This window comes from Temnothorax nylanderi, unplaced genomic scaffold (genome assembly GCF_030848795.1).
Source record: "Temnothorax nylanderi isolate EJ_2023f unplaced genomic scaffold, tnyl_v1.0 TNYL_tig0040_pilon, whole genome shotgun sequence".
In the NCBI taxonomy this organism is placed as follows: Eukaryota; Metazoa; Arthropoda; class Insecta; order Hymenoptera; family Formicidae; genus Temnothorax; species Temnothorax nylanderi.
In genome coordinates, this window is record NW_027249102.1 from 314417 (window position 1) to 341803 (window position 27387).

The 27387-nt window shown below is 38.5% G+C and overlaps 1 protein-coding gene across 9 annotated transcripts in view; it reads right to left on the reverse strand.

Moving 5' to 3' along the window:
• The window catches only part of LOC139771477 (latrophilin Cirl), a 447191-nt gene that overhangs the window by 81305 nt on the left and 338499 nt on the right, over window positions 1-27387 (reverse strand). The window lies entirely within an intron of this gene.

The window sequence follows — 27387 nt, forward strand, 5'->3', positions numbered from 1 at the left end:
CGAGAATACGGGGCACTAGGACGTTTAGATACCGATAGCGCAAGCGCATCGCACTGTACGTCAAGGAGATACGCCCGGCGGGCTACACATGCATGTATACGTATGTACATATACGCGGGGTATGCGTACGTGTGCACATCGTATTCGAGATTTGATCCTGATTCATCCCGAATGTCCTGCGAGAGGCATTGTCCGCCGGGAATAACGCGCGAGATTTGATCCTGATTCCGCGATATACGCCTGCGATATCGGGAATCGATGAAAAATATGTGCGCGGTGATTTGCAACGCGAAAAAAGCTAGCAATAAAAGCAGATAATGATAACGAAAAAAAGAGACAAAATTTATCGCGTGAAGAATGGAACGGATCTTTCTGTGCTTTGGCTGTTGTGCAAATTGTTGTTAATTTTTTCGAAAAAAAAAACACGTTTGCAGTGAAACTTCAAGTGATTGCGCATCCAAAAATTATCGGGTCAGTGGAAAAATAAGCTTAGACATTTTTGCTCGGGATATGAGAATAAAATTTCTGTCAGAAATTTCTATCAAAAATTCGCAAAAAAGCTTTGATATTTTAAAACTCATTTGCGATAGTATTTTATATTACAATATGTAAATACAAATATCAAATATTTGAACTATCAATCATGAGAATAATCTTGTTTATCTTCGTTTTTCCAAAAAGTAAAAATCAAATTTTTTAATTTAAAATGCTAACCTTATTTTGTAACAGAATAAAGAAAAGTTTTAACAAGACTCTAATCGCAAAAATATTTGTCATTAAAAGTTAAGGTGTTACAGATAAAATTAACAATATTATTATCAAAGAAAAATCCGAATTAATCATATTTCTGGAAATGTTTCCGGTATGCTGTACGGTTTTTGCACGTAACACAGCAACGAGTGTAAATGGAATCAATTACTTTTTTTCTGGATGACTGAAAATTAATGAGCTCCGACGTGGCTTACGTGAATTCTGCCGGTGAAGGTTCGTTCGCGGAACGCGAAGTTTAGCGAGGATCGTAACGGGCGGAGAACGGGGCGGGAGCGGTCGAAGAAACATCGAATCGCGTGTTATCGGGCTGGCGCGTCTAAATGCTCGAGGTATGCGTCTAATGCCAGACCACGGAGCTCTAATCGCCCTATGCAAATCACAGAACGGCCCCCGGCCGCATTCGTATAATCGTTTAAGTCGCGGTCGATGCCGAAATAGGCGGCACTCGCGTATTTTCTGAGCGCACTCTAATTCTCCCGTTCTTGTTTCTCTCTCTCTCTCTCTCTCTCTCGTATTTTCTTTTCTTTCTTTTTTTTTAAAGAGACGCTCACAGAAAGAGATTACAAACCTTGCGGCGGGAATATTGGATGCAAATACGTACATATATTTGCTGTTTACCGTACATATCCAATCTCCAGAAATGCATTAATTTCTGTTTACATCTGAAAATGATAGAAAAACAGATCTTGTTTAAAAGATATGTCTTGCATAATCAACAAAATGCACACAAAACAGTCCGTTAACTTTTTTCATTTTCATTAGCGTTATAGTCACAAACCAAGGATTAATAAAAAACGCGTATTGTCAACAAAAAAAGAACTGCCAACACACATGACTGAAGTAAATATTAGTCACGCCGTGACACACAGTCTCCCAAACAAAATACTCACGGATCGCCGTTCTTAAGCCTTGTGTCCACGATGCTAGAACTGCGTCCGAGTTTTGGTTTAAGCCAATCAACTTGCAGCTCTTACAGAAAAGTAGCAGTTTCATTGGCTTAAACCGAAACTCGTACACAGTTCTAGCATCGTGGACACAAGGCTTTAAGCTAGTCGGCGTCGCAACGCAAAAAACGCTTGTCGAGGCGATGCTTCCTCGCAATGTCTCGTCTCGCTGTGTCGAGCGAGGGATGAAGCGGACGATGAGATGGACCGAGAAGAAGAAGATGAGCAAGAGGCGTGTTCTCTCGAGTCCGAGGAGACTTCCAGTCGGCCGAGCGAGAGCAGCGCCTTTGTCGCATAATGGATGACTTCCTAACGACACTTTAAGATAGTTACCCTCGCGTCGTCGTCCGACGTTTTTCTCCCTCGGAGTAACAACGCCCGCTCGATCCGCCCGCGGAGAAAGACGGAGAAAGTGAAAAATAATAGATTTTTTCGGTGGGACCGGACCACCGCTAAACGACTTAACATGCGACGCCATTAGAGATTCTGGGGAATGACGACGATGATAGCAGCTGCACGTGGCTGACTCGGAGCTTTTCCAATCTAGACTATGGACCTCTGGGCGCCCGGAAGAGACGTTCGGCAATCAATCAGCTAGCTCGATCCGATATATCTTGAGATATTAGATTTTTTTCTATAGGGATTTACAAATTTGATTTCGCGAGGAAGAATATTTTCATCTAGGAAGCAAAATTGAATACGTTACGGACGTTACTCCATTTTTTAAAATAAATTTTAGATATAAAATTAGTCAAAAAACTGCTAAATATTTATATTTCTATATTATTTACACTTTTGGATATTAAAATTGTATTATTAACAATCAGCGAATCGTAGATTTGAATAAAGTTTCTAAGACTTGTCCTTAGACTTGAGATTTGATATCGCGTATTCACACACATCGTCGTCCATATAAGTGACATGCTACGCGCGACGAAGTCCGCGGTAGGTAGGTACGGCCAAAAGTTCGAGAGACGCATTACGTCGCGGGTGCCATGCAAGTGCGCGCTGTCGCTTCGCAAGCATTGTTTTCGTTGTACGGCACCTCGGAAATCTCGGACGACGAAAGTTCGCCGTCCAGGTGGTTTCGTCGCGCGCGGGGTCGACGACGTTACGGTATATAAAGTCTCCCCGGGAAAAGTTATGGTCCCCACGCGGGGTTTCTCGCCGGAATACAAAGAGGCCGCGCGCGATCCTTCATTCCCCTGCACAATGCACCGGAGCACGGCGTCTCTCTCGGCTAGACTGCACTTTGAAACACTCTCGAAACTTGGTAATTGCATCAAATCTGACTTATATTTATCAGTGCCCGGGATCTTAGCTCCGCGCGAGATGCGACGTCACAAATTTCGCGCAGCTCAACGAGCGTTAAGTTCTATTACGGAATAGGATCTTCAACGAGAGCGTGTCCTCGTTGCAACGAAAAATTACTTTTAAATCTTTATTATTAACTTGTACACGGTTTTTGCACACATAAATTATTTAAATACTTTTGGCACAAGTTTCGGATGATTTGATGTATTTTACAGTCTTCATGAAACTGTTGAGTTCATTCTTATAGCACTTACTGTCCAACGGCAGTGTTCTCAAATCAATTCAATGATTTATGTTTATTTTTCTGGATTTTTATCGTGCAATGTTGACCGCACTTGATTCTGTAGTCGTAGATAAATAATCGACAACAGGGAAGAATCGGTAGCGAAATTGACATTTCAATTGACGATATAGGACGAACCCATCGGAATTATCAAGTTTCGCGCGAAATGAATTTTTGATTCGATAACGATTCGATTGTCGGTGCCATTACGGCTCCTCGTCTTTACCGTTTCCCCTCTCCATCCGCGAGAAAATCCGCCGAAATCATGCTACGACGAGTCAATCACGCCGGAAAACTGTTTTTCCCCCCGCGCGGCCCCGTGTCGTGCCTTCTTGCTTTTCGTCGACAATAGCTCGAGCCAATTTACCTGCCGAACTCCATCATCGGCGGCTTTTATTAGTACGACGTTCGGCGGGGCCGCGATCGATATTGCCGGATATCGATTTCGAATTAGCTAGATTGTCCGACACGCTTGTATGCCGTCACAGCGTGTATGTCGAAAGAGGAATGAATAAGAAGAGAAGCGAATAAGCGAAAGCTAGACGCCGCAATTTTTCGCAAGAAATTCAAATCTCATGGTAAATGCAATAAGATTGTCACGAAAGAGTGATTTATTATTTACTCTTTTGATGTTAAAAATTACATGATGTTCGTATACACCATCGGATATATCCGTCATAATTATGAATTTACAAAAATATTCGCACAAAAATTGCGGGGAACTTTGAAAAATTGAAAGGCGGCTCAAATTAGACGTCATAAAATGATGAAACACTTTCGTGGGGCACTCATGATCTGCCTCTGGCATCTGCCGAAAAGCGAAAGATAAATTCGTGAGAGAGAGAGGAGAGTGGCTCGCGCGCGACAAAATTGCACGGCTGGCTCTAAATTAGCCGTCGATGTTGGGCGCGAGAAGAATGAAGCAGAAAAGAGGGTGGACCTTCCTTATCGCAACCGATAGCACGGCGCGGGGCACTTTTAATCCGGTAAAGAGCGCGATAAAATTGCGGAACGGCCGATTACATCGCCGCGTGTTATTAGAAGCGAGTGCGGGCGCGAGTCGCCCGCAAAATTGCAAGGCGCGCCTCGGATCGGATATTAAGCGATCTCGCGCGCAGGGGAGTTTCGATACATCGACGGTCGAGAATTTTCAATCCGCAGGTGGAATGCAAATTTCGGTCGAAAAAACGAGCGGAGGAAATTTGATTGCAGCTCCATTTATATCTCGAAATCGATACCGACAAAGTGCGGTAAATGCATGATTGAAAATCTTACCTAGTCAAAAGATTTAGAGAAATTTTAATATGATGATAATTGAAACTTGTATATGACAGGCAAGAAAGAATTGTATATTAAAAAATGAGCGTTCTCATTAATTGAATCCAGAAATGTCGGAAATAGCGCGATTGATCTGATTAATCTGATTCACACGATTGATCGGACGGATGCAACAGAATTGTAAGAAACAATTGGCCGTTGTATCTTTGATAATAAGGTGCTTTTATACATGCATGGCGCGTAGATCCCATATGATTAGCGGCGAGTGCGGTGTGAGAAAATGTAGAAGATATTGCCGCTCATGTTATTAGTTAGAAACTTTGAATGGACCATGACGCAGCGGAGTTGCAAAACCCGCCTTCTAAATTAGCCCCTGCATCGTATAATGAGACGTTCTCGGAAACATTGCGCGCACCGGGCATCGAAACCTCTTAATTCGATCGCAGAAAGGCTAAGGATAGTTTTCGCGGGTTACTCGTATGTATGCAGGGTAGAATTATGTAACGGTTATTAATTACAGGTATTCAAATTGTCGGTAGCGAATAAAAAGTCAGTCTTCAACGCAACGTCGGCTTAATGAGACTACAAGTCCTGATTAGCCTCAACATAAATGCTACATGGTAAACGAATAAATCACGTAGAATAAATTACGGCGAATTCAATGAATGTCATGTATGTGTAATTTAGCAGTTGGGAGTCAAGATTAATTTAAGTGAAAATTGTCAGAAACTTGGTTTGGATCTGTCGACGAAAAGCTCTTCTTTATTATATTATAATTTATTGTCGTTTATTTGATATAACTAATATAATTTTTCAGTTATTCATAAAAACTTGTGTCACGTTCGGCTGGACGTTTAATATAAAAGATACATATTTATATTTGTGAATGATTTTATTCATGCTCGAGAGACACGGCAAATTTTTGGAAGCTGTTATTTGAAATTTTTGCTGTTATCATTTTTTACGGGAATTGATTGTCGCATTGAAGAATTGTCAATAATGTTTAATATTTGTCTGGTAATAAATGATTGGTATAAATGTTGATATACAGCACGCTCGAGACATTTCTTCGTTCTGCGATCACGTACAAAGGGGAGCACCCCTATCCTTCGGAATTGAGTAGTAGAAAACTGGGTGGAATTGCATAAAGGTGTCTAATTATTAGTTCGTGCTAGGGTGCGGCGTCAGATCGAATCGACGTGCATGTGCGAGCGCCATAACGTGTCTTCCGTATAGTTTATCGGGCGTAACCCACGCGTGGTACAAGCACACACATGAATAGTTCCCTCTTTTTTTCAACTAATAACACACAGACGCCATTGTTAATTGCTGGCAACAACGTCGTTTTATTTCGTGCCTCGCTCGTATTTGTTACGAAAGTTGGTTTCGTGTAATTAATTTTTTTTATACAAATGTTACGTAAAGATAGCAAATCCCATGCGACAAAATTTCAATTATATCTTAATTTTATATTTATTTATTATATATAATAACACTTTGGAAACTTTAAATCTTGTGCTGTATAAAAATATCGGTAGAAATTTTGCTACAAACAAAATCCAAAACGTATTTCTTGTAAAATTCTTATAAAAGATTGTATTTTATTATAATCCATCTTATTTATCTTTTGACATTTGCAAATTATATAATATAATTTTGAGAATATTATAGAATTTTTTAGATGTTGATAGGATTTTAAATAAATAGCAATCGCGCCTGAGATTTTATTTTAATTTAATAAATCGACATGTGATATTCCACATCTCTTTCAAAATTATTGTAAAATATTGGCAGCTCGTTGAATTGCGCACGCTGAAGCTGCCTGTGTAAAAGTTGATTAATTTAACAGCATCTGGGGCAACGTAAAAAATTATGAGTGTACGCGGCGGTACATCGTCGATGCACGCGGCGTAATGTACGATCGCGTGCCCCTCTAAAGTATCGTAAAACTTACAAGGCGGAAGCTTACTGGAACGCCGCAAGTGCTTGACGATCTCGCGAATTTCCGATGGCGATTGCCGAGAAATAGAGTGGCCCCTCGGAAGTTTTTGAACGACGAGCATGCGAAGATCGATTTTGCGCTCTCAATCATTGCGCGATTGAAATGAACGCGCTGCTGCTGCACTCCCCGCGATTGAGCGGTTTATCTTGACAGTGATGTATTCCGAATTTTCGGAAAATCTCGTCGTTATTGGCGTATCGTGTCAATTCGCACTCGTATCCCGTTTGAATTCATCCTGTTTCAGAGCTCGACCACTACCGCGATAAACGATTCGATTAGTTATCGCTACACGCGTGATTTATAATCCGCGGCATCGGCAAGAGCGACGGGCGATTGCATCGTGCAATTTATCGATTACAACATTCGAAAAGGTTAAGTAGATTCCGTAACCATAATTCCCGTGAATGCCATTTGCTATTAACGATCATGCGTGATGTCATTCGTGATGCTGGTGAAAGTGTTGTGCAGGAATGCCAAAGTGGACGGAGGTGTGATTCGATTAACGACGATAATTACAATGCATGAACTATTTCATAAAATCCGCACAAAATCTCAGAAAAATATCTATAACTTGATGATGATGTTATGTAACGTTTCAATTAGAAGGCATTCCATTTCGCATTTTTAATTTCTTGTCTTAATATAATAATTAAGTATAATTATTTTATATTAAGTATAGAATAATTTAAAAAATCTCAAATTAAAATGATTTTAAAACAAAGTTAATTTTCAAATCAAAGGAAAAGTTGTACATTTTATGTATTACATAGTTTGTTTCATCGAGATTTTTTAATATCTTATACAAAGAAACATAACTATCTAATAAATAACCATACTAATTACAATTGTTATGAAAATTATTCGGTAAATAAAACTGAAAGTCATTTTCTTTTTGAAACTTTTCTGAATTGACATTTCTTGGAAGGTTAACGCAATCTCATCGAAAATCTGTAACAAAATCTGCGTTTCTGAGAAGAAGGCAGGATAAGAAACAAAGAGAATTTAATGTGCTTAGAATACGCCGCGAGTACGCGGTTTAAGAAACGTTAAAACTGTAATTATGCTATTCCACCGTATCCCCCTTTTACGACCTTTACCTGACATCCCTCTCCTCTCTTCTTTTTCTTATGCTTAAAATGCACGCCCGTGCGTTTTGAGTGTCTTGAGTTATAGTGGTTTGATATAATTGCCCATCGCGCAAGGGGGACTACTCGGAAAAGCTACTTTCTTCTCAATGACACCCCGCGCAAGCGACGATTTCCGGGAGAAAGGATGAACGGAAGGGATAATCTTTTTCTTTATCTTAGCACTGAGAAAGTTCTGGTTTCTCCGCGACTTGTTTTTACGGTAATAATTATTGCACACCTTACATACTTATCTATTATACCTTTAACAGAAATATAGACAAAAATAATATAATTGTTATAAATTGAATTTTAATATACATACATTTTATATAAATTTTAGAAGATCAAGGAATATTTTTTACAAAGCACATATTTAATTCTTATCGGATTACTTCACGTTTCTACTTATTTTCTTTTACTTAAGATATTGGGATTTTTCATTAAAAATCTCGACGCGAGCGTGATTTAGATTCACGACGTTTCTGCAGAAAACGATGCATTTGCGTGTTGCGAGCAGCTCCACAAAGTACATAGCGAGCAAACAAACCGCGTCATTCCGCTCACTCCCGCCCCGCCCCTCTCCACCCCTTTCTCTCTCCGCGGCAGGAATCCTTTTCGCAAACATTAAGACGATGACACGCTCGCTGCTACGTGCCGAGTAGTGTGTGGTCTTTGCTTTATTTTCTGCTAATATTAATTTCCGCGCGGAAGAACTTTCCGGTGCGCGCTGGCTGGGAATTTTTCAGAGCTTACTAGAGGTACGGCGGCGTCACGTATTCCGGCCATCTCGCCTCCTCACGTTTGTTTCTTCAGCATGTTTATCCTGTCCAGCCGGCGTCTATTTGCATGTAGGAATAAATGCAAATAGCACCGCGCGCGAAATAACGAATGCACTCGCGAGAGGCGACGCACGCTAAATAAGAAGTCGCGGGTGTCTGTTTTTCGCTACCGCCGCGGCTGCCGCGCCGGCTTTCGTTTCGCGTCTGCACAATCGCGACTGTTTCCGCTGTCTTTAACATGACGGCCGACATGGCTAATTATGCATATTCCGTACAGAGCGCGAGAATTACGTAAAATAGTTTCCCGCAATTTCCACGCATTGTGAAACGAAATGTCCGCATCCATTACGCGTCAATATTTGATATAAACATACACGATTGTTCTTTTATGTACGTTTTTACATTATGGTTAAAAGGGATTTATTTCGCAAAAATTGTCAGGAAAGTTAAGCGTGAATCTTTAAGGTGCAGAGAAACCTTGGCACGATTTTTTTTCGGGCTATTCCTTTTTCCCGGAGCCTTGGCCGTCTCGTGCGTGGGTAGAACGGAGTTAGGTAGTCCTGGCGGACAAGGCCTTCCGTGTCGGTTGCCTCCGGTTGTACGTGTATAAAGTGCGCAACAATATAGCTCCCATATTCGGCACAAGTCTGGGCCTAGATTTGTGGACTCTATTATGTCTTCTATTATGTATTGCATATTATATAAGAATATTACTAAATCGAAACATCACAAGATAAAAAAAGAGAGAAGAGTATTCACCAGGAAAGTATAAATCAAATCAAGAGAATCTCTTGATATATATGTACATATATGAATAAAACCTTATTACATACTTTCGTATATTTTAGAATATAAAATAATAAATATATTTATAATTCAAAATGAATTATTACAATTTCAAGGTTCTCTTTCTTTTTTTCTTCTTTGAGAAATACTTAACATTAAAAAGAGTAATGATAAAAGAACTCGAAGATAAATTATCCATTTCTAAAAAAAGGGATATGTTAATATAAAAACACTGATTAATTTTTCTCGTCTATTACTTGCATAAGGACAGTTAATCGTGGGCATTATTATTTTCTGCATTCCTACGTAGTTAACACTTATATTAATCTTGATTAATCACCGTTCCCTGGACGGGTACCGGTATATCGTTGCAACGATGTCGCGGCGGATGTACACCGCCATTATATAGGATCTCACCTTATATACACGCCCGTCGCGACTTCTACGAGCACTTTCTTGAGTGCATGCATGCGTGCGTGCGCGCGTACATGCGTGCGTGCGTGCAGCACCTACACGCATTCCACGCGGCTTACGCAAGACGACATTATCGTCGCGAGAAAGTTGCACAAAGTTTACAAAACCTCGTAATGACGAACGAATGTTTTATTTATATAAAGTGTCTGACACGCTGAAGTGACGTTCTACTACCTGTCAATACAAAAGAATCGATTTATATTTTTAATATAGAAAAGTACATTTTGTTTGCAAATAAGGAGAATGTAAACTCTGCTTTTGACAAACTTCCATAATTATGTATCGCCGGTGATCGATTTTAATTTCATAATCACTTTCGAATCACAAGTAACTGAAATCAAAATGCATTTTTTCAAATGCAATTTTCTTTAAATATGCATTACCTGTACTCTAGATTATTGAGCGCAAAATATTGACATCGCGTGGTGTTTTAGATCGAAAACAGAGCAGAAACGATACTGTTATCAGTATATTGCGTTTTAATGGCTTGCACTGCCAATTTTTCATCGATTCCGATAGGATTGCATTATATCGTCACTGATTATTGCAACGCCACGCGGCGTTTATCCGCTCGCGGATCAATCGGAATTGACAGTCCGCATTGAAAAACAACTTTCGGTCGGCATCGCGTTAATTTGAAAGAATATTTTTTTTCGCCGATCGACAGGGCCGCGTTTTTAAAAATAACCCCCATTGTTCGCGCCGCTTCTGTTAACTCGATGCAGCACGACGATGCAACTGCAGCAAGCGCGTGCAATGCCGAGCCTATTCAACCATTGTGCGGGCGTAACACAAAAATATTCTTTTAATAGAACGATCTATTTGTAATTCCAGTGAATATACCATTGGAATTCGTTTATATATTTTTGATTTGAACATTTTCGCATGTATACGCTTTGCATGTTATCAGCTTTGCATTGTCTCTTTTCTCCAAATTTAATGTATTTTTTTTAATGTATTAAATGTATTTTTCCACTATTTTTTAATTTATTATTAAAAAATTTTGCATTATATCATTATAAACTGATATCGTGAAAAACAAGTCGTTTTCTTATTAACAAAGCGAACAGATGTCATTAATAAATGTCCTTTTAAACATATGAATTTTGTTATAAATTTTAAATCTTCTACGTACTATAAAGTGTATCTTGTTAAAATGCAAAAAAATCTATTTTTAATTTTTAGCATTAGAAGATTTAATAATTAAAATTTTAATTAAATTTTGTTTAAGATAAAGTGCAGCTTAAACTAACTGGGAAACAAAGTTTCCTTATTCAATTACTCTTTTGACGTTGTAATTTTCAACGTTAGGCAACTTCATAATTAAGCATCTCATCAAATTTTCCCTAACAAAAAAAATTATATTTCGTAGTTAAAGAAAAGCGCGGTAGCTTCGAGACACCCCCGTAGAATTAACACGTATATTCCCCGTTCTTAAATAACAGAATTTAACCGATTTCTCAAGAACACATTTCATATCGTAATTAACGGCAGCGCGCAATTCTCATTGCTTCCGATTAATTTCCAGCACGATTGCGATAACAGAAATCGAATCATCGGAGCGTAGAGAGGACGATCGATGATGCACTTGGCGATGCGCTCGGCGGAACAAAGCGCAGCGTGGCGATAAAAATATGATCCTCTCCGAGCGAGTAGTCGACGACTCAATCGAGTCGATCGGAGCGCTTTCGCGCTCGAGTTGACTCGCTCTCGCGCGAGATGAGAAGACTCGCGCGCTCGCTTTTATAGACGTACTCGCTCGTGCGAGGAGAAACAGACGGCGCGGCGCACGGGGCCACAGACCTACCCACCGTGATTTTCCGAATCGTCAAAAGGGTGCGAAGCATGCATAATGCATCGCTGGCATTATGCGAAGGCGTGTACGGTCTGCCATTACAGATGTACCCACGTATGCAGATGGATGGGGCGGGCGGCCCCCCCTCGCTTTAGTCTTGATTGGTGACCCAAATATGGAATTTTCGGCGGCACATTAGACGCTTAGATAATAGTGCGAGAATAATCGCCGACACGTGTTCCCATATAATCTCTATAGTCTTGATGTGATAGGTTTAAATGCGTTTGTGTTAGTGTTGCCGTAGCGTTACTAAATATACTTTGTTAGTGATATTTAACAACACAGTTAAAGAGAAAAACGGCGTTTAATTTTATAAAATAAGATCTGGGGCTGATCTGTTTTTCTTTCAGTCACACTTTTTTTTCTTTGGCAAACTCAAAAATAATATTCTCTTCATTATAAATTTTTAATGAGAGATTGTTACTAGATATAGTTTTGCTTCTGAAATTATTTTAAATTGGATTAAAGTAAAAATTTATCTGAAATTAATTAAAGAAATATTTATATCGTCTTTTTTTTAATGATAAAATATTTCTGTAAATTCTTATTGTATAATCATATACACTTTTCAAACGATATTACATTAGACTATGACAAATTTGTATTTGATTGCAATTTTCTGTGAATGTGTTAGACTCAGTTAGACAAGCACAAAGTTCGCAAACTCTTCGATCGAGGAAATTATATTCTTTCTGAGAAAGAATGCCGATATAAACTAAATTAGGGATGCAGACGTATGTTATTGTGTTTGGGAACAGATTATTATAGATTACTACAATTCGCAGCGCTGAGAGTTTTCGAATTTACCGGAAGTACGCGCGAACGTATACGGTGTGGTATTCTCAAATCACTTTATAGTCGTTAGAATTAACACGTACCGCCCCAATATTGACGAAACACTCGATCGATGCGTTTTTCATGCGGTGTGCCGTGTCGCGCATTACGCGCTGAAATAATTTATAAATTCACGAGCACGATTAAGCAGAGCCGCGAATCGATGCTCGAAACGCGTTGACCGCTTCGTCATCGAAATGAGCGCGATGCTCCGGCGCGGTCGGTGAATAATTCGAGCCCATATGCAGAGCGATGGAGGCATGTTCGGAGAATTGCGTGGGATTAAGAGATACAAGAAATTTGAAGCCGCGATAACAGCGAATCGAAGTCGGAATTAATATTGTGACGTAATGCTTCGACACAGCACTGCAAATCCAAGTGTGTTATTTTAACTGAACTTCTTCTTACACATTTTTTACCGTTTTAAATCACGTCATTCAACACGGTTGAACGTATATTAACTTTTAATTTAATATGATTAAACGTGTTAATTTAACACGCAACAAAACATGTAAAACGTGCTTCAGTCAAATGTGTTATTTTTAGACGTTTATGCGTGTAGAAATAACACACTTTATAGATTTACAGTGAGGGTATGATATTTCATTGTATTTAAATCTGTATAATTATTAAACTTAGAAAAATACAGTGTTTGTTTAATGTTACAGTATAATACAATGATTTTTATAAAACACAATAATTATTTAATATCACAAGTTTTCACAAGTGACAAGATATATTATTATTACAGTAATAATAATAATATATTTTAATATATTCTTTTTGTGCTGCAAATGTAGTTTTTAAGGCAGAAGATTATTATATAAGCTACGTATAAAAAGATTCAGAGGTATATCAAACTCCTTTCAAAATATATGCAACGTCATTAATGTCAGCCCAGTTAACACACACGGCATCGGAACTATATTATTATGTACTGGATCGACTCGACAAAATCTACATGAACATGAAATCGCTAACGCGCACCTTGATTGCCGCATGTTGATTTAATTTCGCCAGAATAAAGCTGACCGCGCTCGTATCGACAACAAAGTTACCACGTGTGTTGATTGCGAAGTTACATCGCCGGAAACACCTATACTAAATTCTGAAGAGATACGATCGCGTAATTCGTGTTGACTTTTCAATTTTTCAGTGCGTGGGCCGAAGGCTCTCTCTCTCTCGCAGTCTCGTCGGCGAATCGAGTTCCATTAGCGCGATTACTGCGATTCATATCGAGATTTGGTCGTGGCCGATCGCCGTGCCGCCTCGCAAATAATTTATGCGACCGTGCCGAGAGGAATGGACGAGACTCCCTTCTCTCACCCTCTCTCTCTCTCTCTATTTCTTTTCCTGTTTTCTCAATGCATCCCTTTCGCCCGTTTTGCTTTTATTCTGCCGGAATCACGGACGCGCCAAGGCGAGGTGACTCTCTCTCTCTCTCTCTCTTTTGTGATTTAATTAGCGCGCGGACTAAGCGCTGGCGTACCGATGTACACCTCGCCAGCCTCGCCGCTGCAGAAAAAGCTGTCTGCGAGTCCTGCTGAGGACGATTCCGACGAGAGGAGCGACCTGCTGAATTATGCGCGCGGCTTTTTTCGCCCATCTCGCTGCGGTTTCCGTACGGCAAAAGCGACTTCACGTTCTCGTCCTCGCGGCTGTGAAATTCGCGCGCCGGGTGTTACTACCGCATTGCATATATAAACCTAAATAAAAGTGCATTAAATGAAAAGAGCCTCGACCAACTTAAATGTCTAGTTATACACCAGCATATTATTTCGGAGTGGCATTCGTAAATCTAGATAATAATATATACGATTATTTCCTTATATAAATGTTGGTGAAATAATCTTCATTATAATTTCACCTCGATATTCCGTCTTTAGGATACAAGTCGAATAAATTTCAACCGAGTACGACTGCTAATTACAAGCGTAATATAGTGAAACGAAAAAATCAGTAATTACAAGCATGATATAATAAAAATGTGCAAAAAGTTAGTTTTAACAATTTTGTATGTAAATTTGTGTAACGGTGATACAAAGCCCTTCCTGCCTGGGCCCGGTCGTGTTGATTTCAAAGCCACATAACCCGGGAATTAAAGCCGGCAGTTGGGCGAGAGTTCGCCTTGTGTTGCTTCGACACACCTAGGCACAATACCCTTCATTAGCAAATATTTTGAACGCCACGAAAAAGCCGTATCGAAAAATCGTTACGGCTAGCCGCGCGATCGACGGAAAAGCATACGCACTCCCTGCGTATTTCCCGATTAAAATAAAACAAACGAACCGCGTGGCGGCGATCCGTTCGATATCCCCTAACGAGGATCGGCGTTTCAGTTGGTTACCAATGATATTGGATTTCACGGCGCCCAAAGCCCTCTTCTAATGCAGCGATTTATAAAAAAAAATATCTCTACCTGATCTCCCTTACCTTTAGCTACTACGTTTCGCGTTGTAATAGATTTTTGTGGATAATACGATAAAATTGTCACTTGACATAATATACAAGGTAACATGAAGAAAGGTTGATGAAATTTCTAAATCAGTTTAAATTAATCTTTAGATATCATAAAATTTCTATGCAAAAATTATTTCAGCAAAGTTTAAACTAATAATACAGCATTAATTTATATTCGCATAATTCTTATTTAAGTTCACCACTTTTCAACGTTTAATTTATTCATCATTTTAATTTGCCTTTCAAATGTGACAAATCGTACAATGTACGATATTTTATATTACGTTTAACTAAATTTATACAATCCAATAATGGAAGAAAACATTTCCTTCGATTTGCCTTTAATTCGTATCAATTTCTCTTAAAGTGGACGTAAGAGTTAATATACAGATATGATAGATGCAATTCCAATCGGGGAACCATAGGGACAGGAAGGGTTAAGTTATGAAATATACCCAGATTGCCCAAGCCAATTGATGCGTCGCCCTTTAATCCCGACAAAGATGTTCACTATTCACCGCGTCACTCTCACGGGAGACTCGTTCGGTCCTCGAATTCCCCGAGTATGACATCGGCGACGATGCAGTGAGTCTACAGTCTAGGTGACCGTAGGGATTAGAGGAAGATGATGGAAGATAGGCAAAGGGCCAACGGCGGCTCCGTTGTGGTCGGGGAATTGACTAGCGCAATTAAAGCCGAAGAACCTTTCCAAGAGATAAGACGGCCACCTGACCAGCCATGAGAGAGAAAAAGCGAAAGAGAGAGAGAGAGAGACAGATAACTCATTATGCTCTTCATGAGAAGAAAAATGTCAAGAAGATATTGCGCGATGATAGATTTAATTAATAATATTGAAAATGAATATGTGCAAAAGTTCAACGATATGCTTTTCGAAATTTTTAAAATAAATTAAAAAAAAACTCAATGACCTTTCCTCTTCCATTTTGCTCGTGCCAAGTATACTTCCGTTTTTTTAGTCTCTGTAGATTTCTTCAATATTACTTTTAATACACTCCGTTCAGGAGAATTTCTCCTTGTAAAAAATTTTATTGAATGCAGCGATATGCAAAGAAATATCTCTACTTTATCTCCATACCTTAGTTACTATGTTTCGCATTGTAATAATACATTTCTTTGTGGATAACGATAAAATTGCCACTTGACATAATAAAAGGTAATATGAAAAAGGTTAAAGAAATTTCTAAATTAATTTCAAATTGTTTGGAATCTTTACGATGTCATAAAACTTTTGTGTAAAAATTTCTTGAGCAATATTGTACGAACGATTACAGCTCACTATTAAATTAATAGCATTAATTTATATCCGCATCTAAGTTTAATTTATATCCGCATCTAAGTACCATGTTTTAATATTTAATTTATCGATATTCGAATGTGTGTGCATGCATAATTTTATAGATTACATAACAAGATTTCTATAAACTTCTACAGTATCTCATGGAATTTAATCTGTAGTCGACACAACTGTAAATACAAAACGGTATTAGAATACAAAAGCTAATATTAACGTCTCTGTAGTAAATATATTTTTTAAATTTTCTGACAAAAATTGTCACGAAATAATTAATCGTCTGCGAGATAAGCATTTACAGTATATCATTACAATCATATCAGCTTTTAAAAAGTAGCGTAATGTAGTTTGAATAAATTCAGATGCGATCCGAATGGCAATGAGACAATAACCCGTTCGTCGGATTATTAATCAGATTCAGATTCGTGCGAAGTAACGGCCAACATTGTGTATTTCGGGGCGTAGACACCAAAGTTGGTGAACTACTGCCGCAGGATCCTTCCTGTGCAACTGTTCTCGCGCTCGTGTTGCTACCAAGGCATTCCGTCTGGCTATACAGTAATTAATCCCACGTCTCGCCCTGCAACTTGACGCATTCAAGTTTAAGGGGAATCCTAGGTGTCCCGGGAATTACGACTTGAGTCGCGTCCGTGAATTCGACTGCATGTGAAATTTGTGCGTGTCGCTCTTGAGAGAGAGAGAGAGAGAGAGAGAGAGAGAGAGAGAGAGAGAGACTACCAACTATCTCTTAATAATATAAAATACCGCAATATTGATTTGTTTTGTCTTTGACCAATTTGAAATAAATTCTCATCTTTATCTTAAAAATCTGATTACTTCAAATATTTGTTTCATTTGACTATCTGATATTTGTATCTATATTCGTTTCTAAATACTTGTATTTCGCAATTGTAGATTAAAATTTCAATTTATATATATGTTCGAAGAGCATCGAAAAGAATGTTAATTGCTGTTAAATGTTATATATGACGTAAAATTCGTTATAACTCGCGTCACTTTTAACTCATCGAATATAACGCTCTATTTAAAGGCGCTAATTTGCGCCTTCAGCGAACGGAAATTTTTTGACGGTTCACGAGGTTTCACGAAGTTTAATACCAGCGCTATCGACCCTTTTCTCTTCCGTACGTACGCCGCGATCTTCCTCTCCATTCCATTCTATCGATCAGGACTACTCCGCAGACTGCTCCTATGCAAACATACGAGACACGGGGGGGGAGGTAGGGGAGGGGAGAATACGGTGAAACTGCCGGTATCTGCGATCGTTGCAGGCAGTAACAACGGCAGTTAATGTCCGGAGGCCCATGCCCGGGTACTTCGTAACCCAATGAACAGATACAATCGGAACATAGATTAACTGCAATATAGACCTCCACCTTCACCGGAGGTATAGGTCCTTGGTTTGCGCGGATAAAAGCGGTGAGAATACGTCGATATATTACGCGAATGATATATGTATATAAAATAACTCGATCCTGGAAAAAGATGAAAAATTGACCACTTAAGGTCGTTTGCTCCGGCACGATTTTATCATTCTTACGAGTATAATAGATATTTTACCTCACTGTGTATATAATGTTTCAATTCATATAAAATTGAGAGAGGTTAAAATAGAGAACGATAACACACAAAGCTTGTTGCAAAAAATATTCCGAAGTCACTCGAGCTTCGAGGAAGGGATAAACGAGTCAAAACCAGCCGCTTCGATTTGCCGCGGCATGGAGAAGGATCAGAAACACGAACCTGTCTGAAACACCGGCGGTCACCTGCCACCTGCACATATTTCCGCGCCCGAGGCTCGACGGCGCGCTTGGGAAAATATTTGGGAACTTTCGTAGACGTTCATTTTCGGTTCCGCTCCCAACGATGGAAGATCGCCTTTTTTTTGCTTCCCTCGCCATTTTAGATAAGCAGCAATTAAGTGACCGACAGTGAACTGTATTCAAGCCAGTTGACTAGCAAGTTTTCGAAAATATGTCTTTAAGTTATTGTCATGTTTTGCAGATTATAAGAAAGCTTATCATCGCGCATTTCAGTTATCGTATCAATTTTGATTGGTAAAAAGGTGAAATTAGTAATATATTCAGACGATGATGTACATGGTATATGAAGATAGCGTACTATGCAGTATGCAGCCAGCTCGCCACGAAGACACGCGTTAAATGACCCGAGTCCCAGAGGGACTGCCTGTTATTCGACTCGAGATAATAACTCGTTCAGCTGGATGACTAGGCGCCACTTGGTATCCAAGAATGCCGGCTGTCCGTCCGGGGTCCTTCTCCGTGATATGCACATTATGTAAGTATCTCCTTCACTCGGAGATATTGAAGGCTAAAATAAAATGGTAATTATCCCAAGTCGAGATATAAAAAACTTTTAAATGATATACGATTTACAATTGAAGAGATTAAACAGACTACGGCGTACTAAATGTAAATATTTAAAACGTTGAGAGGGAAAGAAAGAGAGTTCTTCTCTGAAATTTGTTAAAGAATTTGCGTATCTAGAAATAGCACAAAAAGCCTACAATATTCTGCAATAACAGCAAAGTCTTTCAGAAAAACGATCTGCATTTATAAGCTGATCTTACGCTTTAATTAAAGCTTATAAACTTAATAGTTGACTAAAAATAATGAGAAGTTGTCAAAGCTTCATGCTCTCTTAAATTTCAACGAGATCCACTTGAACGTTTCTACTTCGGAGCGTTTGAATTGTTCTCCTCATTGTTTTCTTGCGAATTACAAATCGTATCACTGATTATGTCGGGACGGAAAGCAGTCGCGAGAATCCGAACAACGGGCGGGTGCAACGGACTGCATCGTTAATTGGGTCAAGCTAGTTGCAAGCGGTATTCGACGCGACGGGAATAAAAGCGCGGAATGAAAGAAAAGGTGGTCGAGTTGTAATTTGAACGCACATTGCGACATTTCAAGCGGATGGCAAAGCATTCGCCTCTTGTTGTTGTCAGTGCCGGACAGCCGGAACAGAATAAAACCGAAGCGCACTTTGGAAGCATCTCTTTTTCTTTGTATCTTTTTTCTCATTTAGTTCATATCGTAAATATAGTCATGCGCATCGAGCGTTATCTTCGTATATTAACTTATCAGTTATCATTATTACTTTTTAATAATGCAGTGTGCAAAATATATATGTAGATATTTTTAAAGATCATTTTTAATGTCGAATTAAGTATTTAGCTTCATTTGAGCAAATTGAGAAATAGAATTACCGGTTTTTTTTGTACTCTTGACTCACTTATTAAAAGTATTTAATTTTCGCTCTTTAAATAATTTCATAACTTATTCATTAAGTATTAAATCATAAATTTTCATAAATTAAATTCTCCAAAGTCAATAACCTCCAATATATATCCCTATTCTCTTATTTTAGTCGCGTACCTTGCGTCCGTTCGATCAAACTGAAATGGAATCAAATGAGGTAATTGAGATATTTGGGAAAATGAGGCAACGTAATAATTTTTCAATAAGAAAAATAATTTTTTCATTTCTTCTCAACGCTTTTATAACCACTAATTTTCTTATTAAAAAATCATTACGTTGTCCCACTTGTTCAATAGATTCAATTACCTCGTTCAAGCCATACACAAAAACAGATAATCGACAGCACAAGCATGCACCAGTTTTCTCCCGGTCTACATCCGTTACTGCGTCCCACCGTCGCTCTCCTGTCCCGCTCTTCTCGCGTCATCGACGTCGCAGCAAACCCGGATGCACCTCCAGCATCCACCGGAATGCGGTAGAATTCCGTGGAGAGGCTGCGTCGTGCGAGATAAATTTTATTTAACTCTCGGTATGGTGAGTTTTGATGGGCAGTGCGGGAGTTGCTCGCGGAAAAAGGGGAGATACCGAGGGGAGCGAGGGGGAGAAAAAGAGAGAAGACTGAGGAAATCGCTGTATTTTCCGAGTTTTCTCCACGGAGATTTGCCGGCGCTGTCAATATGAATTCTAGGAAAAAAAAAAGTAGGTATAGCGAGCGCGATCCTTCGTTTTGCTATGCGATCACGTCGATGTCACGACTGGAAGACAACTTTGATCTATCCTTCGCCGACGTAAGACCGGAGCGACGGTTATCGCCGAACTCTCGCGTCTCACGAAATTCCGCAAAGTTTCTCCTCGTAAATGGCTGATAATAACGAACTTTTCCGCCTCGGTACTAATTCGCGGGGAATTCGAGGGTCTTCCGATCCTAAGTTATCGCGGTTGTTACGTGGACCGGCGTACGCCGGCTGCTATAACTACTTTGCCGCGAACTCGCCGAACGAAATTTTATGGCGATATAAAACGCTATATAGCGAAATATTGCTTTCCTAAGACATTCACTGGCTTTTTCGTTTTGCCCGGTGAAAAAGACCGATGTTCTAGAACAAAGTAAATGATTTGTTTGTCATTTAACCGTCTCGAATGAGCGAATGCGAGCCAATGGCATGGGATTTTAGCGTCGCGTCGAGCGGAACGTTCGAGACGGCCAATTTTCCAGCGTTCCATCGTTCACGCGGAAATCGCGTTAACCCGCGACTGCCGTCATTTATGCAAATGTAACATTAACAACGTCTACCAAGTTTTATAGTCTCGAGTTAGCCGACTGTCCGCGCTCTCCAGCAGCGTGGCGAATAGGATGGAAAGGAAGGTTTGCAGGAGGCGGGGGGGGGGGGGGGCGATCGCAACAATCCCCAAGGCGCGTCCCTCGCCGTATTTAAGAAGCGAGCATGCTTTAAAGCTCGCTCTTATGATCCACTCGGTTTTCAAGAAAGCCGCTAACAAAGATGAACCTTTACTACCTTTCAGCCCACCTCCTTAAAGACTTTTTTCCTCTTCTTTCGCTCGGGACCCCTCTCTTCTTCTTACTCTCGCGGAGAGCCACTTAATTTTAGCCGCGCATTTAACGTAGCGGTAACAATCTATTTTTTTTCTTCTCTTTGCCCGGGTTCGTACTGAAGTAAATATTAAATTGCATCGCGTTTACGTAATTCAGTTATTTGTATTATATCAATTCTCTCGCAATCACCGTATCTATCCGATTTTATTAAATTTTTCAATCGCTTTATTCCTTTCTTACATATTACACTGAGACACATTGAACAGATTTATCGGCTCTCTTAATATGATACGGCGAAGCGAAAGCTCGTGTAACGCATGATGATAATACATCTTTATCTTTAAAATCTCTTGGCATGTTGTGACGGCGCTCATATTTGATGACCGATGAAATTATACGAGGTAAATAATTAAAATCGCCTTTACGCGTGTACGTGTCGCTCGGTTTTAGCCCGCCGCGAGTTAGTTCGCCGGGCGTGCAACTTGTTCGTCCTGTTGTCCGAATAAAAGAGCGCCTAACGAGCGCCCGCGTCGCGTCGCGCCGCATTTCGTGCAATGTGCGTCTGGAAAAGCACCTCGCGGATTATTCTCCATGCGAGCATGCATTCCGTTTATTGAAAAATTTCTCACGCTGTGAAATACGATCTCGTATATCAGGCGATTAGCGGATTCCCGCAATTTATCGAAATTGTTGGGCGACGCGACGGCCCGCGTAATTGGCGTCCATGCGCGCGCGTTAATGTCGGTATATAATATTTGGAGACATTAATCTAATAATTTATTTTGCGTTTATCGATGTGTATTTACAATGTCGGAAAATTGCGCAACTTTATTCCGGCGATATTTCGAAATTTTCAATTCGTATATCCCGAAATATGCATGAATAATCCTAAATTTATTTCTATTAATTTTTCGATACATTTCACAATTGTATTTATACGTTTCATATGTGCATGACATTTATACTGGGATATTTTAAGGATCAAACGTAATTTTGATTAATCGGTGATTGTAAACGTACAATTTTCAATTGCTGCAATCCTTTTATGATATGGAAGTAAAATTTTAATACAAACAAGAGCTCTCATTATCCTGCGCAAAATTATAAATTTTATAGATCAGTTATTTAAATAAATTCTATTAAATCTTACTATTACCGGCGGATAAATATTTTTAAATCATTAATATCGTACTTTTATGCGCTTATAAGAGAATCAACGTTGGAACGAATAAAACGCGTGTCGCTTTGCTCGAGACGAAATAAATCATACAAAATTTTCACGCAGCCTTTCACATTGCACGTGCGTGAGCAAATATTTGAAATTCGTCGCGCGTTTCCTCGTATACGCGTACGCGTGTTGCGTGAACTTCATTTCCGATGAAAAACTGTTTCTAGGATGCTGCAAATAAGTTTCTTTCATGCGACGTTAACCTTCGACACCGAAATATATTTTTCCTTAAAAAACATTTAAATGCTTGAAATAAAAAGATGGTGCTAAATTCTTGAAAAACAAAATATTTTCCTCAATTTGTATTTACAAAAGTTATCAATTATTATTTTTTGCAAAACTCTCATACTTATAAATTACATATTTCGAAATTAAATGCAAAATTTATATATATAGAGGAAAGTCCCCTATTATGAGATAGGATCCTAATATGAGATGGCGGAGTTTTTTCATGGTGGGATCAACAGATGGGGCCTATATAGGGCCTTTTAGCTTAACATATCTCATATTAGGATCCTGTCTCATAATAGGGGACTTTCCTCTACCTTCTTTTTTATTCATAGCAATTATAACTCACAATCAGTCATATTCATATAAAACTCATGTATATATTATATAATGATAATATATAATATACATACAGTTTTAAAAATATATTTTATCGAGAGTTATATTCACAGAATTAAAAGGATTTATAATGTATAACATAAGTGGACGTTCGTACCAAAATTATTTTTGTGGATATTAACTTGAGCTTAGTCAGATGTATTATACATCGCGTTGCTAAAAATGATTCGGTTACGAATATTTTCACGAATTTAGCTTGATGCACGTTTGCATCGCAAATAATTCATTTTAATAACGAATTTAAGCTGTTTATTTTTGCACTTCTGAAATTAGTTTTACCATCATCAGATTAAACGTAATTATAAAGTTATTATTTTTACATTACAAAAATTTATTATTTTTATATTGGGTCTCTATTCTATTCATCTAATAATTTTAATATTAAAGATAATGCTATATTTATTCGTCTAAATTTTCTTATATGGTTGATTTATTGCACAGAATATTGACATGTGCCACTCACTCTGTTTTGCAAAGTGACAGAGAACTCGAAATAGAAATATTTAGTGTGAGATGCCTCTAACTTAATAATAAATTTTAAAATATTTCACAATCAATCTGCAGTTTTAGCCCGTAATACCAAAATAATGACTTATGTGAAAACTGAGAAATAAAACTTGAACTTTTATAATCACTGATTTTAGTTTGATCGTTCTCATCTGTTTACTAGCAGAGGTTTTTAAATTCAAAGAGAGATAATGAACAATGTCTGAGAGACATCCACGCTTCTAACGTGAGTATATTCCCATTCATGCATCGCGATCGAATGTTTAACAGTGTAAAGAGAAGACCGAAGGTCTCTCTGAGTGGCCGCGGCTCTTTCGCGGGTACGAGTCCCACGAGATCCACCTTCCCTCTCTTTACTGTCTTCAGCAACCACCATCTTCCCTCTTCTACATCGCTCGTTCCATCCTACAACCCCCTGAATCTCTCAGCCCTCACCTTGCCCCTTTGTTTCAGAGCGTTCCTTCCCGCATATCCTTCCGAGAACTTTCCTTTCGTGCTGTCCCGCCATTTCTTCTTCCCTCCTCATCCGCCTCTTCACTACCATCCACCCAACCTTCAACTCACACTCCACTACCATGCTTTATTCCCTAACGCTACGTTTGTTTCCGCAATTTCTTCGTGCGTCTTGAAGCAGCTTTTCTTCCTCGTGTCCCTACCCACGTGAATAATTACTTCGCCCGCCAGAAAAGCTCCCTCGTTGCCATTCTTTCATTCAATACTGTTCTGCTCCTTAACACTTTAAGCCTGCAGCGTTAAAGACGAGACGCTTTAACGCTTTAAAAACTCTCAGTGACAATAAAGACACAGTGTGGCACAAAAATATATTCATACAGTATTACTAGTACCTAATAAAATGAAATGTTAAATAAGATTTTTCAGAGATCTCGAGTTCGATAATGAGTTAATTCGCTCATAAAAAAGTGATGAGTTTTTTCTGGGAGATTCAATCTGTCGATTCATTAAATGTGCAATAATTCTAACAAACTTTAAAATTTGTATCATTAAATTACTTCATATGTGCTTTAAGTAAAAACTCCTCATTAGTTTATTTTAGTATTATAAATAATAATAATACGACGAAGTAGTATTAAAATATTCAATTCTGACTAATATCTAATATCTAGTTAATATCTAATTAATTCTTAACATAACATTCGCAAATTCACAATATTCTACTAACTTTAGTTATGTCAAAGTTTATTTTCTAAAAGTGTTCTCTTATCTTCTAGTGGCTACAACGCCAACGGTTGCATTTAGCCCGAATAATTTACTTCGAGCAATGTTCTATATAAGGGATATCAATCATTTAATCTTTACGTTTTAATAAACACTTTCCTGTCGGATTCTTCTCGATTCGTTTCGTTTTCACAGTATCATTAAAAGCGAAAGCCAACAATTGAGCTCTACTTCCTAGTGAATTCTTCTTGTTACGAAGCATCGCGCGAATCGTGCTGTGATAAAGCGTTATAATTAGTTGCGGCGATGGAACATTGTTGCACCAGCGATTATATCGTTGTGCTCGTTATATACAGTCGCTCGACGGCGATCATTATTATCCGTTATTATTGCATTCGGTATATAGTTTATTGCTAATACATTGCGACGGCGCGCGTTCTCGAGCACGTTCTCTACGAACAACATCGGCTTCTGCGTTAACAGCGATAACTACTGTAATGCTCGATAATGGCGTGGGAAACGCCGCTGCATAATGCCGGTCCGCGACCGATTGTTAGTGAAATTAATTAAGTGTTATTTCCAAAACCATATATTTGCTTTTAACAAAGAATAAGTTGATACGGCTAGTCATATAAATATGCGTGCCTAAAAGGAAACATCTCTTTGCAGAGCTAATTATAAGCGTCAATAATATTAACTTAAAACTTAAACATTCGTTGATATTTTCTTTGATTTTTGAATAATCTGACTTCAACAATTCCCTATTTATTATAAATATATTTCTTATATTTCACATTAATTCTTAATAAACTTTTTCATCAACTATCACATACATTTTTTTTAATTTTATTCATATATCTATTAATTCGTTTATATAAATGTAAAAATCACTAAATTGATTTATTTTCATATTCATATTTAATTTCAATTAATTTAGTAGAATTGATTTGTGTTAATTAATTTATTGCAAGTATCTCTTTTTCTCTCTTTCCTCCTCTCTCTCCCTCTTATCTCTCCCGGTCTCTATCGGTCAAAACAATTTAATTAAACGTGATCATGTAACAGTTATGAGAGCAAATCAATAGTAAACTGCGTAAATTGTGTCTCGATGTTAAAAATTTATAATACTTATAATTTTGTGCTTTTCAAAAATTTGAAATTCAATGAATGATTTCCTTCCTTAAGTTTCTCTGTGCGAAAATTTCCACACGATCGGAAGATGTATCTTCCATGAGATTGATGCAGGCGAGTGATGAATTTGATACGTGCATTAAGCCGCATAAACGTTGATAGCAGTAGGTACGATCGGCCGCGCGCATTTCCATACTGCGTTCGTACGATGCAATAAGGAAGAACTTTGCGAATATTCGTAATAAATATGTAGACGACGAACGGCGGTAGACGATCCTTGATAACCGTCGAATTATCGGGCACGCCGCGCACAGAAGTTATGATTATCCTCTTTCCCGCCGTCGAAAACTCTGCAATATTACGCGATAACTCACGGCAATCCCGTATATATGTCCCGATCTCATCGTTCCAGTATATTGATCGAATAGAATCGCTCTCGATTGAAGTCTACGATCGGTCGATCGCGGGAAAACTACCGTCATTTGTGGAACACAATTTCTTAAATGTTGCATCGAATTTGCAACAATGGTTCGACATCTCGTATCAGATATATTTAAATTAATCAATCACAAAGTCTGAAATAATCTGCCATAATATTACAGATATGTACAATTTGTAGCAAAATAAAAATATATATACCTTAATTTACAGAAATTCCAAATTCTTATTTAGTTTTTATCGATTTTAATTTACTAAATATTTAAATTTAAAATATATACATTTTTATGGAATTCTTTATAAGCACTTAATGCAAGACAAAACTAAGAAAATCATTAGAATCTAATTTAATAAAATTGGTGGAATACTGCATATACTAGTGTATACGCATAATATCGTAAAATGATGCGATTTGAGTTTCATGAAATAATGCGCGCTTTGTGAAGTTCCAATAACCGCGACAGAGGCGTGCTTATTGCATCTGCATTAATGTTTACGCTTCACAGCCTAGTTTACATAGTTTGGACCGAAAATTCCGTTTGTCAACCGGCATTATTTCAACTTGTATTGAGCGATACATCATGGGCTTTTCTATACTTTTTTTTCGCGAAAGACGAACTTCGACGATCCGAAACTAAAAGTATAAATCATGGGGCCGGATATCAAATGGCGAGCGAACGAAATTCCGACGCACGACGAGGACAAACCGACGCCATGCTTCATCTCGCGCGACAAAAAGAAATCTCGCGACTCGTCGATTATCCCGGATTGATGTCCTCCCGGATGAGCAATGCGTTCCATAATTCGTAATTCATCCCGTCGCATTACATCGATTTCCTTATAAAACGCTACGCGACTATTTTTTTTGTCTCGCGCCGTGACGGATTTTTAATTTCGCGTTGATTTATTAATTTCGTCAACCGAGTAGGTTTGATTAATGGTTCGTGTCATGTTTAATTAATCTATTTATGCTGCCATCATTCTTGCTGTATTGCAAATACTCGAATATTATTATAACATTCTTTAGCATACATATATTTTTTCTCTAATTTTTTTGCATCAGGGATGTAACATGCAATTATTAATAAATTAATCAGGATGTTCAATGATAAATAGGGAATTAAATTACACTGCATTAAATAAACACAAACTGCAAAAAATTACGCTGCATATTGTGCAACTGGCCGATTGGATGTTTAGTAGT